Genomic DNA, 15761 nt, shown 5'->3' with positions numbered 1-15761 from the left:
GTGCTCTGAACGAAAAGTGTGCGCGCTGAATCAGGCTCTCACAAAAAAATAAAACTTTTCATGTAGTTCATCGTGCTGAAAAGATATGGCCAAAAAAACTGTTACTAGGTCCGAATTGGACCATGTTCCCCTACAATCATCCATTGCCACGATAAATGCGTTATATGTTTAGTTTAAGTAAATTGAAAACGTGTTTTTTTTTTGTCTTTTATTAGCAGGTGAAATCAACTCACCTGTAAAAAATCTGAACTGCTACGGCAAATGAAATGTATGATGTTGTTAACAAAATGTTAATAAAATCTTAAATTTGTTTTACCAAATTAGGATTATAACACAGAACACCTAGAGACAAGAAAGGAATGTAATGTTTGGAATAATACTAATAAAGAAATTAAAAAAATCTCCATGAGGAAAAGAACGCACACAAAAAGTGAGCAAAGACCCTTTTCTTTGTGAATTTTGTTGTTGCAGTGGTTAAAACCAGCGATGTTTTTCATATACAACCGCTGATAGCTTGTCAAATCATCAAATTGTAAGTTTATTTATCTGCAAAAAAACTAATTTGAACTTTACCTTTGGATATCCACAAGATTGGGTAAAACAAAACGTCTCGTCTTCCAATCCAAGAAGAATAAGAACTTAACTGGAATAATTTCTCCTTTACATGATGAAATGTATGTTTGCCCAAGATAAACTTTAAATCATCCATTTGCAAAAAACATAGTTCGGTTCTATATTAGGGGGAGGACAGCTTCGCTCTGAGCAGGCTAAGCACATCGAGCAGCTTTGCTCAGATAGCAAATCTAAGTAAATCATCACGACAATTGAACAGAATCGTAGCATCGTTCCGCAACTTCTGTCTGGAAAAATCATAATTAAAATAATTACAGTTGAAGCTTCGTGAGCTCTACTAACACTAGCATAAATACATTTTCTAGTACAAGTTCAATTGTTTTTTAACTATGCTGGAAGAAATTCAAATACCGTTTTGACTCATATTCCGAACACTTAAGGCCAGCAGTGACTTCAAGTGCATCTGATAGGCATAATTCGAGTGTTCAGAATATGAGTGTGTTCGTAATTTGAGACAAAACGGTATTCCACTCACCTAAAGACCTTTGACAAGGATTGCCGACTGCATACGACAGAACGCGAAAATGTTTCAGTACCAAGCAAACAACACCACGCTTATGGTTGCTATGCTTACTTTCAGCCGAGCAAATCGAGTTACTCAGAGTTGCTCAAAAGCAACTCGTGATCAGTAGGCTGTCCCATCCCTAGGTTCTCCCAAGCAGCACAGTTTGTTTCAACTCAAGAACAAAATTATCTTTTGAAACTAATCAGAGTTGTCAATTGTTGAAAATATGACTTACAATTGCACTGAATAGCAACGCAAAAAGCGCAAGAGGCGCAGTCTGTTTGCAACATATTTAAGTAATATCGAAATTGCTTATTTGTTGCAAAATACTTAAAAGAAAAAAAATGATGACAAAAATATGAACGAGAATCGAACTTCCGACCTCAAGATCATCACTCTTCTCTTCTACTCACTACTCCACCGGATCTTCGAACAATTGTTCCCCAAAGCACTAAAAAAGCGACCACATGGCCCATTAATGAAAGCTTGTTGCTTATAACTTGACTGCACTCTTCGGTGATATAAGGCCACGCCTGAAATAATGTAAACTTTTCGCAAAAACTTCCGTGCAACACATGAGACACACCTTTTAAACAAACAAACTGTTGCTAGACTATGTTTTCGTTATTAGATCGTTCCCTTGATGCTACAACAAGATAACTCGAAATTTGAAATTTTTGACTTCAATATGTCAAAACATTTTTCTTAATTAGATCTGCAAAATATCCACAGGTCTTAAGCGTGTGATTCAAAATACACAAGTTAAAGATTATTTTTCAATCATAATCTCTGCGATTAACCATCACCTTGTTAAACGGTCATACCTTCAAAGTTGCACATCTCAAAATTTTGATTTTCGAGTTATCTAGTTGTAGCATTAAGGGGACGAGATGATACGTAAGGTGCAGCTCAACCATATTGCAACTGGAGAGAAACAAACAAACTTCTAGCTGTCATACACGTAGTTTAGTGCAACTTTCTCGCAACTGGAATGAATCTTCTTGAGTTGTGGGTATGGAAACGAAAATTGGATGCAAGTTGCGGATGCTGTTAATGAAAGTAATTTGAAACATAACATTAAAACCGGCATTTTGGGAGAAGTTTTGCTGTAAATGTCTCTTGCAAATAGTAATGAAGTAAAATTTATCAAGATGTTTTCAGGAACTTTTCAAACAAACTCTTGAAAAGTTCCTGAAAACATCTTGATAAATTTTACTTCATTACTATTTGCAAGAGACATTTACAGCAAATCTTGTCGTTTCAAAAATGTTGAACGTCAAACAAGGAGTGAAATGCATATTCATTGGAACGACAATGAACTTTATGAGTCTTGATATTGATATGCAACCGAACTAGAACCAGGTAAGTTACAGATGCTTTTATTGATACGCGATTGAAACCATTTTAGAAAAGTATCTCTTCGGAAGATGTTTCACGTGCTACCTGGGCTATATCTATTGAATCAAACATTTTTTGATCAACCAATATCAAATAACCTTGCGACAAAATATTCTTAAGCCATTCGACCAAATGTCCCTTCGACGAAATGTATTTTCGTCTTAATGTCATTTGACCAAACGTGATCCGACCAAATGTCCTAGAAAAAATTTACGTGATATTATAGGCCTTAGGACACTTCGTTGAATGATATTTGGTCGAAAGTACATTTAGTCGAAGGAACATTTGGTCGAAGATCTTAAGGTGAAGGACCATTGAGCACGTAAACATAATGTTGCCACCCACTCGAGCCACCCGCTAAACCACCCTCTCGAGCCACCCAACACGGCGGAGCACAATGTTATGTGCGTCGGCCAAAAATAAATCATCATGTTCCATGTACACCTCGACCTACAGAATTATGTAGGCAGTATTACTTGCACACGTTTCATACAAATGTATTATTGTCGATATGAATTCTTCAACAACTTCCTTAAAGCTCAAAATCACAATTGATTTCATTTGGTAGTGGAAACATGATTTTTTACCAAAATTATAAGAATGTTTCACACCATGCGTGTGTTTTTTACTTTTTTTGGCAGTTTTCTCCTCTCTTCTCTCGCTTCTCACGGACGGAGAAAGTTGCCATCAGTATGCATTTGAATTCTACAGTCAATTGTACTGTAAAATATCAAATATTCATTTTTGCTGTTAAATTGCGTCGTACATTGTTTTTCTCATGCTTAAAAATGTTTTGCAACACTTGTGACATTGTACACCTTCTGAGTGCTATGAAATTGTAAAAATACATGGTTGTAGCGAGTGTATGAATTTCCAAACAATTTTAATTTCAAACATAATAATTGACATCACTTCCAATCAGTGAGAGCTGCGCATCCGATTCATAAACAATGTTGGCCCAGTGAATTCGTATTCCGGTGTTATTTTTCGAGCACAAATCGGTGAATTTAAGTGTTTTATTGCTCCCAGGAGTACGGCGCGAGAAAACATTAAGTGTTACAAGTATCGCATCAGATTTTTGAATTTTCACGGTGAGTAGAAATACCATGAAAAGTGAATTTTAGAACAGGCACCGAAAAGCCTTCAAACAACAACACGGTGCGTGAAGAAGAAGTGATTCGGTAATGCGTGATATTTAGCAACACAAATTACAGCAATAACTACTTGTTTGCATTCAAAAACAGGTAATTTGCGAAAAACACATTATGAAATGCTTTCAGTTAAGAAACCACCGCTCTACAATAAGGTTAGTAGCTTCAAATAATCATTTTTTGTGATCGCTCTCCAAAACACTGTGAGAAGCGTGGGAGGAGGGAGTGGAAAGTGAAGGGGGAAGTAAGGTGCCATATTAGAGGCCATTTTGGTACTGATGGAGATATGTCCTTAAGAAAATATCGAAAAAACTTCATTTGTTCGATTTATGTTTGTTGGAACAGTTTAATAAAATAGCATTTAATAAAATTGACATATAGTCAAAATTCAACTTTTGCACAAGGGAATGCACTTTATAAAATTTGATCAATAGTATATTTTAGTTAATCTGACACAAATCTCCCAATTGACAGGGAACGTGCCTCTGGATCAACCATTAAAAGTTTAGTAAAAATATTCAAAAAATCATAACTGTATAATGAACAAATCGATTTTTGAATTTTTTTTACTATTCGAATGCTTAAATAATAATTCGAATGTCTTATAATATTACATAAAGTCGAAGTAAGATGCAAGGTTTTCAAGCGGTATGCCCTATTTATTGGTACTGTTTTCTTGTAAATGAAAATTCAAAGCGATGACATGTAATTTTTTCTCAATATAAATGATTGTTGACGTCAAGTTAATAAATTTGGATTTTTGAAAACACTCAAAATTTTCACCTAAAAACTAAGGAAAAAAAATCCTCGTCTGTTTGTCTGTACCTCAAAGTCCCTAGTAAATGTGCTTTTTTCGACATACAGTCGCCTCTCCACATCTCGATATCGAAGGGTCCATCGAGATAGGGAGAGATCGAAACATAGAACAAATTTTTAACGAATACTAGATTGAAAATCACTCCGTTGTCAGGAAAATCAAAAACAAACAGATGTCATTTCGTCTTCGCAAATTGTTTTGAATCTCTTAAATCTCGTCTAGTAACCTTTGATAATGGGCATATCGACATACAGAGAGAAAATTGGGAACGACAATCACATCGAGATAAGGAGATATCGAGATAAGGAGAATATCGAGATATGGAGAGTGAAAATGTATGCAAAATGAAGGGACCGAAAAAATCATATCGAGAGATATCGAGATGTAGAACATCGAGATGTGGAGAGTCGACTGTATCATTAATTGAAGAAATCAAGTAAAACTGTTTGAATAAGAAAAGAAAATACTGATTACACTCAAAATTTATTTAACCTAAGAAACTGCTAAAAACACTATTTCATGAGCTTGTTTGCCTGTAAATCGAAATCCAAAGCAATGAGTAGTTTTTTCGGCATGAACTCACTTAGACGTTATCCACACATTACGTAACGCTCAAGGGGGAGGGGGAGTAGGCTCAAGCGTTACAGCTCATACAAAAATATGAAATTTGTCATGCAAAAAGCGTTACGGGAGGGGGTCACAAATTTCCGATTTTAGAGTCACGTCATAAATGGACGCTGCCTTAGAAAATTTAGGTGAACATATTTCAGAAGATATAGCTATTTTCTTACCTTTAAATCTAAATTCAAAGCGATGATAAATAAATAAATAAATAAATAAATAAATAAATAAATAAATAAAAAATAAAAAAAAATAAATAAAAAAATAAATAAATAAATAAATAAATAAATAAATAAATAAATAAATAAATAAATAAATAAATAAATAAATAAATAAATAAATAAATAAATTCGATAAAAATTCACTTCAAGAAGTTATACTGATATGTTTGAGTTGAAAATGTAATTTTTGATTGCACTCAGAATTGATTATTAGCTTAGCTTAGCTTAGCTTAGACTGACTACACATATCAATGGTTGCTATTCCGTGATTGACCGAAGTCAGTGAAAATGCACAAAGAATCAACTAGAAGTTCAGCTGGGATAGGCCATAATCTTCTTCAGTGTGCATAATTCAGTGCCTCTATTTATACAAGGTCAATAACGGCGCCGGCCACGTCCTTGCAGTCAGGTGGGATTGAGGGAAGGAATGTTAGTGTGTAACCTTTGCTATTTGGAGACCGTGTTTGCCTCTGCATCTCCACAAAGGTTACTGGGAGGGATGTTTGTTAATGGGGAGGATCGTTGGGTCAAAGGATTCACTTTGATAAGCGATTAGACCATGATAAACAATGATTTGTGAGATATATACATGCTTATACGTAAATATAATTGTTCATATAATTTCTATGTAGAGGAAAATTATGCCGACACTTGAGGTGACGAACCATTCAAAGTTTGTTGAACAAATACCTAAATGTAACATTCCTACAGCTGTCAGTACGAAAGCATGTGTTATTATATTTTACTCATTTGAAAAGAAACAAAAGACTCAATTGGTTGGGACATCATAGAACACTCTTATTCTTATGCCGACACTTACAGTGGCGAACCATCCAAAGTTTGTTGAATAAAGTGGACCTTTCGCAAGTCTACACTTGTAGTGTCGAACCATTCAAAGTTTTTTTAATTACAAAAATAAAGGTATATAAGGGGTGTTCTGAAAAAAAAAATGTTAAACATAAATAAATCATGAATCAGAGTTTGTGTCGACACTCACAGTGACGAACCATCCATAGTTTGTTGAAACATCATATTTACATCCCACCATTGTAACGATTAAATGTGCAGTCATACATATTTTATAGATTAGAAATAGTAGCATGAAACGAGCTCACCAATTGATCCGTTATCCTTGACTGAGCGGCCACAATCCATTTTCAGCTTCACTCGTTTGCTCGGCTAGCACCCAGAAAAAAAAAAAAAAAAAAAAAAAAAAAAAGGCGCGCGACTCGAAAAAAAAACACGGACGACAGCTCGGGCTTTCTTGACGCACTGCCCAGGAGCAAGCGTCAAGGTCGTCGAAAGATCAAAAAGAACGAACCGATCGCGGCACTTTTTAACTTACTCCAACCGAACTCCCCGATCACGCCACTTTTTCACTTACGAGACCGACGCGCGACATGTTTGATCCTGCCCTCGTCGCTCGCTCCGGCAAAAGCAAGCGTCAAGGTCGAAAGATCAAACAGAACTAACCGATCGCGGCACTTTTTCACTTACTCCAACCGAACTCCCCGATCACGCCACTTTTTCACTTACTAGACCGACGCGCGACATGTTTGATCCTGCCCTCGTCGCTCGCTCCGGCAAAAGCAAGCATCAAGGTCGAAAGATCAAACAGAACTAACCGATCGCGGCACTTTTTCACTCACTCCAACCGAACTTCCCGATCACGCCACTTTTTCACTTACGAGACCGACGCGCGACATGTTCGATCCTGCCCTCGTCGCTCGCTCCGGCAAAAGCAAGCGTCAAGGTCGAAAGATCAAACAGAACTAACCGATCGCGGCACTTTTTCACTTACTCCAACCGAACTTCCCGATCACGCCACTTTTTCACTTACGAGACCGACGCGCGACATGTTTGATTCTGCCCTTGTCGCTCGCTCCGGCAAAAGCAAGCATCAAGGTCGAAAGATCAAACAGAACTAATCGATCGCGGCACTTTTTTACTTACTCCAACCGAACTCCTCGATCACGCCACTTTTTCACTTACTAGACCGACGCGCGACATGTTTGATCCTCTTGATTGCACTCAGAATTGATTATACACAAAAACTTTAAAAAAAATCCATTTTTCAATTCAATGGCTCTGACAAAATCGAATGCGATGATATGTAATTTTTTACAATCAATTGATACTAATACTCAAAAACTTTATTATACAAGAATCTACGAACACTAATATTTCATGAGACTGTTTGCCTGTACATGAAATTTCAAAGGGATGACATGAAGATTGTTCAACATAAATTTCTTTATAGCAGTTAATTGAATATATCAAAGAAAAAATAAGATTTATTTATCACAAACAAATATTATTGAGCATAAGCATAAGCATAGATGACCGTACAATTCGTAGTTGCTACTCCGTGATTGACCAGAACAATCGAAGTTGCTCAGAGATTTAATAAATGGTGCTTGGGGTTAGCTTACCATTCCTCGATGTGCACAAATCGAGAGCTCATATTTAAATAAATAAATAAATAAAAAATAAATACAAAATAAATAAATAAATAAATAAATAAATAAATAAATAAATAAATAAATAAATAAATAAATAAATAAATAAATAAATAAATAAATAAATAAATAAATAAATAAATAAATAAATAAATAAATAAATAAATAAATAAATACATAAATATATAAATAAATAAATAAATAAATAAATAAATAAATAAATAAATAAATAAATAAATAAATAAACAAATAAATAAGTAAGTAAATAAATAAAAAAATAAATAAATGAATAAAAGTCAATAACGACGCCGGCCACGTCCTTACGGTCATCAGGGAAGGAAAGAAATGTTAGTTCGACAACCGTTGTTACTAGAGACCGAGAACACCTCTGCATCTCCACAGTTGTCATGGAAAGGATATTGGGTTAGTGGGATAAAGTAGAGATCTGGGAGTCATCAATGTTTGGTGATACGATCCATGATCTAATCACGCCTAACCAGATTCGCAAAATAATTCGATTATCGCATTGTACGCCGAACAAGTGTTCGTCACTCGCCCACGCAAGAGCAAGCGACGCAATCAATAGATCAAACACTACTAACGATTCGATTTACAGACAAACTTCTTCTTCTTCTTGGCATTATGTCCTCACTGGGACAAAGCCTGCTTCTCAGCTTAGTGTTCAATGAGCACTTCCACAGTTAATAACTAAGAGGCTTCTCAGCCAAAGTTGCCATTTTCGCATTCGTATATCGTGTGGCAAGTACGATGATATTCTAATTTTCTAATTTTCATTACGAAAAGCTCAAACGCGGACACCTTCAGCATGACTTTGCTTTGTAGCCGCAGACTCTAACCACTCGGCTAAGTAAGGCCCCCGATAATTTCTGCTGTTTGTACTTCAGTTTTTTTATGTATAAACTTCGAATAGTTTAGTCTAAATGGTAACTGTGGTATTGTAAAAATTATCCATATCTTCAGAACATTAGGAGTACTATCAGGAGAAGTATTATAAAAAGTATTTGAGTATTTCCAAGTTACATTTAAATCTTCTATTCAAAGGGGGATAGATAATTTATTAACTGGCTTGACCTGAAGAAAAATATGATGGTGATACTGATACTTAAAACTCCTAGTGAAAACTCTACGACCTCTAATAAGGACTGTATCGAAAAGTATTTAGCAAAATTCTCAACAGTCCCAGAAAAGTTCGATCGATGTCACCAACCTTTTAATGATTATAAGTGCCGATCATAAGTATCTTTGCACACGTCTGAAATAGTTACACTTTGCAAAGATTCCTGAAAAATAAATCAGTTAATTACGCTTACAAGTTGTTAACCATACAAAAAGTTTTTGTTGTTGAAAAAATACATCCGCATGTCAAAAATAAAAAAAAAGTAATAATTTAAAAATACACCTCTTTTGCTACTCCACAGTTTATTTTGTGATCATTAAGAACAAAAAAAAGCTTTTCATTATTTTAATTGTTTGTAGCAGGGCGCCTCATAGATGAATCATTTTCTTTTTAGTTTTGTAAAACAGCAGTTTTTCCACAAATAATACATTTTCAAAAAGCTTCTATGATAGTTTTGTAATCTTTTTAAGTGGTTTATGTAGTTAACATGGTTTTTAGCATACAGTCAACTCCTCGTAACTCGATATTTCGTATCTCGATATCGAGTTAAAGCACCAATGTAAGAGTTGGTTTTCGTGGCTACCTACCAAGGGACCATGGATCGGAGTTGCACTGGTTTTGTGTTCTGTAACTTGATATCTCCCTTACTCGATGGTCTCTACAATATCGAGTTATGGAAAGTTGACTGTATTTCATATTTTTCCAATTTTTTTTTGTCTAAATTATATTTGCAATTCATTAGTTATTTTCCCAAATATATTTATTTATTTTATTTAAATACCGTTGCGCAGGTAAAATGGATTCAAATTTGTTTTGAATTTGTCAATTTGAAAATTTTTTGTATCGAGTAACAACACTTTTCCTCCGAATGGTTAGAGTCCGAGGCTACATAGCAAGGTCCTGTTGGAGGTGTCTGGGTTCGATCCCGGTCGGTCCAGAATCTTTTCGTATTGGAAATTTCCTTGACTTCTCTGGGCACAGAGTATCATCGTACTTTCCAAAAAGTGGAATAACACTTTTTTCAGTTTAGGAAAATTTTAGAAAAAATGTTTGAAATAATGAAACTGATTTCGTTTGGAAATTTACCCTTTACATGGGTTTTTGTCACCTTGACACAGATGGCCATTCAGAGAAAACCCAATTTACATAATTGAATAATTAAAAACTTGATTATTAAATCGCTCATATGATCAAACACTTGCTCATTCCATAAACATGCATTTAAATGTAGGCCAATTTCCTAGAAATTGAGACCAAATGCCTATGTAACAGCAAAACCACATACAAATAAAAATAACTCACGTCGCAATATTGACAACCTTTATATTACAAACTTCGGCGTGGGTACCACATTACCAGAGAAAAAGAGAGAGAGAGTGAGAGCAATATGATTCACAAAGATCATGTAATCAAGCACATGCAAACAGCGATCTCGATGAACTGCTGAAAAAGAGGAAAACGAATTTTGCAGCAGAAAACAACTTCGAATCTGATCGCCGCTTCCCAAAATGCACAAACCTTAGAGGTTCAGCCATACTTTTGATCAACCTTCCACCAAAACGGACGACAAGACGGGTAGATACATGTCACATCTCCATCAATAGCAATCTCAAGGTAAAAGAAAAGTAAACCGTTTTATACCCTACTGCTGTTGCAACTTGACACGGCTGCTGGCAAAAATTACAACAAGGAAGCGCCGCAAAATCTGGTTGAACGAGTCTCTCGTGTGTGGATCATCTGGTGGACCGACGACTCCAAGCGGTTTCCGAGCAGGGAATGAGGACTAATTGAAAACTTATTTTGATGTTGTGATATCATCGATATATGAAAATAAACAGAACGTTTTGTTAGCACTATATCAATCTCACTGAGTAATTCGAAAAATCCTAATTTCGTAAATAAAGATAGCAAATTAAAATAAAGATATAAGAAGATTCATGTTATCTCTTATTTCATCACGATTGATCAAGATCAATAAAATTTGAAGGTCGAAATTACAATCTGGATTGAGGAATATCAAAATGCTATCGAATTTGAAAGCTAGATTCAGATCAGGAAATGATTATCAAAAACTGTTTCCAATAAATTTGGTATCATATTGATAAGATTATGAAAACGGATTCTGCTCAGGTTGTCCCACTCCGGCCAAAGAGACAAGAGACAACTACCCACGGTCGCCTGAAAATCGCGTCACCGATCCGGCACAAGATTATACCTACCCAATAATGTAACTGCCAGCCAGTAAAACCCAGTGTTCGATTGACGACGACGACGACGGAGAGCGAAACCAAACAAACCCCCCACTTCAAGGTGCTGAATACTCCACGCGGCTATGATATCGACTTAATTCTTCCACCCGATGAGACAAGCATTCGGTGCAACCAAGTCTATGCTCTTTGGTTTGGGAGTTTACATGTTGAGCCACATGGAGCATTATGATTTCAACGGAAGAATTTCTTTTCAAACATTTATTCATTTTAAGTTTTTATCTTGCTCTGTATTGAAAAGTTTTCGTTTTATTAGTTTCACTATTTTCTCGGTGTTATTCAGATATATACGCTACGTGCTTCGTAGTTTTTTTTTTCATTTTCATCAATTTCATCATTTTAATAAGAACATCCCCTCGAGTATTGTCCGCAGCACTTTACGCTCAAAGACACCGAAGGGTTTCCGTGTTCCGTTTTGTGCTTGTGGAGACCAATCAAAAGAATCAATGTTTTAATTCGCCCATTACTTTTGTTTCCGTTTGAAAGATACGGGACCTAAGCTGATTAAGCAGTCAGCAAAGAACCCTATTTGCAGCTGCAACACGTATTTTCACTTCGCTGGAAACGTTTTTGTCACATGTCACAAGTGTTTCGAGGTAACTGAATTCTTCAACAAACTTCAAACACATCCCACCGAACACTATCTCAACACCTACATCACCAAGCCTACCTCTATCACTACCTGCAACTAAGTTCTTTGTTTTGGTAGAATTAAAGGAAATGCCTAACCTCGCTGACTCACTCTTCAGAGGCATGAAGTCTTCATCTACTAATCTGCAATCGATTCTAAAAAGGATGGTATTGTTCGCAAAGCCAAGAAGCATGTGCGACCGCGTGATGATAATGCCGTTTCTCTGCACGCAAGATCTCCTAATAGTACCTTCCAGTGCAATGTAAAACAGAAATTTCGAACCCGTCTAGCGTTACAAGCGAGATTTAAACCTCTTCTGCAACCCAAACACTATATTTCGAACCGTTCAGCGTAGCACGTATAAATCTAATTAGTTTCGCCGGAAAACCATGTTCAGACATTATTTGTCACAGTTCTTTTCTTTTCTTTGAATCGTAGCTGCCTTGAAGTCAATAAACAGATGGTGAGTCTGCAAGTTATACTTCCGGAGTATATCTAGGATTAATCGCAAGGTAAACATTCAGTCCATTGTCGTACGGCCCTCACAAAATCTAGCTTGGTATCAGTAGCGTAGCTAAGGTTTTAGAGGCCGCGGAGGTAGATTTAGGGGCCCCTCAAATAGCGGTTTGTAAAATATACCGTTAGTTACCGAACTCACACATGCCTTAAACATTTTTTCTCGAAAGCGTTTAACAATTGAAAAAAAATCGTGATGAAAACGACAAAAAATATTCTGCCGGTAAAAAATCGCCCATATGAGAGGGTAGCAAGGATTTCCGCCAGGCAGTTGTTTTTCATGCCACATTTCTGGTGTTTCTGATTAAAAGGATCTTTAGAAATCGTTGAATAATCATGTATGCTGTAAGGTATTTAATAGTATGCTTACGGTTATTCCTAATTGAACTATTTGAAGAACCGTTGAAAAAAAAAATTGTTACGATTCATAGGAAAATATCAGGTGAAATCGCTCGACAAATTCCTGAAATTCGGCGAATCACTAAACAAATCTTTGTGATGGTTTTGATGCAGATTTAGGAAATAATCAAAATAAATTTCATAGAGGTATCCCTAGAGAAAATTTTGGACTGTACATTAAAAAATAAAAAAACAAGCAGAGATTCTTCTGAACTATATAAATGTTCAAGGAACTCTGTCAAAATTCCTTAAGTTCTTGGATATTTTCAAAACTTCTTGTAAACATGGCTAAGAAGAAAATTTGCAAAAATATTTGGGAGAATTCCTCAAAAAAAAAAACCTGTCAGAATCACAAAGGAATTTCTGAGGAAATCACTGATTTTATTACTTAAAAAATTCCTTGTAGTAAGGGAGAAACCAAGAACGGCTCCTTGGAAAAATGAAGAACGAATCGAAAAGGATTTCCAATCATCTCAGTAATTCCAACAAACTTCTAAGGTGAATTGGCAAAGGCATACTTTGGAAAACCACGGGATTTCTTGGCCAATGGTATGCCAAAAAATCTCTTCAGTGGTTTTCAGGAGGAAATGCTTACTGGTCTGTTCATTGAAATTTATGATTGAAAGCTTAATAAATTCTTAGGATAAATTGTGCAGGAATTCTTAAAGAATCCTTGAGAAATCCAGTAAGAAATTTTCGAAAATTTTCTGGTAGTTTTTTTTTAATCTCTTAAACTGATGTCCATTTTGGAAAGCCACATTGATAACTTATTAAAGTGGTTTTACGCGCAACGAAATTCTTTCAGAAATTACTAGAAAAATCCTGGTGCACATAATATTATGTAGGGTTTCAATTTGAAAGCACTGGAAGAAGTTCCCTGGATTTATTACTTATTTGGATTCTTATGAAATCCAGTTAGAATTTCTTCAAAAGTTCATGAAAAATTCTTGGAAGTATTTTCTCGTATTATTAACGAAATCTTAGAGGAATCTCTAGATACCTTTAACAAAAATATGTTGGTGAAATCCACGGTAAATAATCAGGATAATTTTTTAAAGAAATATTCTGGTAAACCAATTATTTCAGTCGTCGCGCTTTTGTATGTTGTACAACACTGGTGAAAAAACTTCGCTTTCCGATCACACCACGCTGGTTCTGACGGTGCTCAACCACGCGACGACTGGAAGGTTAAGGTCATCCAAGAATAAATTCGGATGATTTTTGGTATGTATTTTTGGATGATTTGAAAATACCTGGAGAAATTTAGATTTACAACGAATCTCATAAAGAAGTCATTGAGGATTGCTCAGTGAAACACATCAAGGAATCGTCAAATTACTTTCAAGGACAATTTCAACAAATCTAAGAACCCCATGAAACAACGACACTAAGGACAACCTAAAACCATTAAAAGCGTAACATTATTTTCTTACCACCGTTCAAAAATAAAAAAAAATATGTAAAATTAATTGTTTTTTTAATTTTATTTGTTTGTACCCGAAAATATTTTCCCCTCTTTGGGCCTCCCAAGAGGTCTCGGAAAATTAATATTTGCATCAGCCTGTGAATAAAAAATCGAAATCTTTGGCTTCTTCATTCTACAAAATTAATGATTTTGAAAACATCTCGAATTTTGAAATCTTAAAACTGTACACCCATAGCATTTAACTCATATTTATACCATTGAGAAGGTCTCTGTATCATTTCTAACAGACGAAAATATGGACAAGTTCAAAGCTTACAAATGCTCCAGATTTTTGTAGGCCTTCAAACTTGGGTAAATTTTATTGAAAATCAGAATTCATGAAGTAAATATTTATAAATTCAAAACTTCGCTATCTACTAAATTTGGGTCTCCTGAATCTGAAAATGATGTCAAAATTCTTACAACTCGAATATTTAAACATTTTATTGCAAATTTAAACTTTGAACATCTGCCTAATACGCCTAAATGTAGGCAATTTCGCTTGAAATAAAAACATTATTTGAGAATAAACGGTTTTATGTGCAAAAAACTATACTTGCTATGCGGTATATTATCAAAAATGAGTTCAGTACTTCATACTTAAGCTTACACAACATTTTGAACACTCAAAATTGACATGTAGGCATAGCACCAGTGGATTGTTTAGCAGCGACATTTCCAACAGTATTGCATACACCTTCAAAAAGTGTAAATATTTCTATGCAAAACTGACCCCGATAAAAATGAAATAGTTCAAAATCATCATTGGACATCTATAAACTAGAAAACATTGAATGTCTGTGGTGCGAACAAAATTTTCAGCATCCTTGGAGGAAATGTTTTTTGGTACCGACCTGATCAAATTCGCCCCAGTAATCAATTTGTCCCGGATTTCTACCCCCGGTATCTAACAAGGGAGGGTCACGATCACGCCCCCCGGGGATTTTAACCGGACTTTTTATTGTTGAATTCTATATTTAAAAATATGGAAAAATCCATTGGCTGATGGGCCAGGAGACAGGAGGGGCTCTTAAAGGTGCAAAGTTTTGCATATCGAATATAATTGTAAAATTTTCTTATTCAACTAAAACTATAATATTAATGCTAATTGCACTAAAGATTCTATTGGCTAGTTTTTGAACTACACAAAAAATGAAAGAGCATAGGTATGTATTTATATGAATCAAAAGTGTTGCAATGTGTAGGCATTCATTGAAAAATTAATAGATATAAACATATTGTAAGTTAATTCAAAATTATTGCCAGCTATATAAGTTGCATCCCATGAATTTTTTTTTCTGTTAAACATCCTATCGAAACAGGCATCGACAATATCACTAATAAAAAAATGTTAAAAATACAAAAATAGAGGAAGTTCACAATTTTGTGTAAAGTTTATGGATTGTTTTGAAATTGACACCAATATCTTTCCATTCGAATGGATTTAAAAGTAAAAATCGGTACATTAAGTGGTCGGGGTTCTGCTAAACCGCACCAAGTGCCATTTTTTCCCTAATTGACTTTTTCACACCACAGGACT

The sequence above is a fragment of the Aedes aegypti genome, chromosome 2 (genome assembly GCF_002204515.2).
Source record: "Aedes aegypti strain LVP_AGWG chromosome 2, AaegL5.0 Primary Assembly, whole genome shotgun sequence".
Classification (NCBI taxonomy): domain Eukaryota; kingdom Metazoa; phylum Arthropoda; class Insecta; order Diptera; family Culicidae; genus Aedes; species Aedes aegypti.
Note: the sequence above shows the minus strand (reverse complement) of the source record.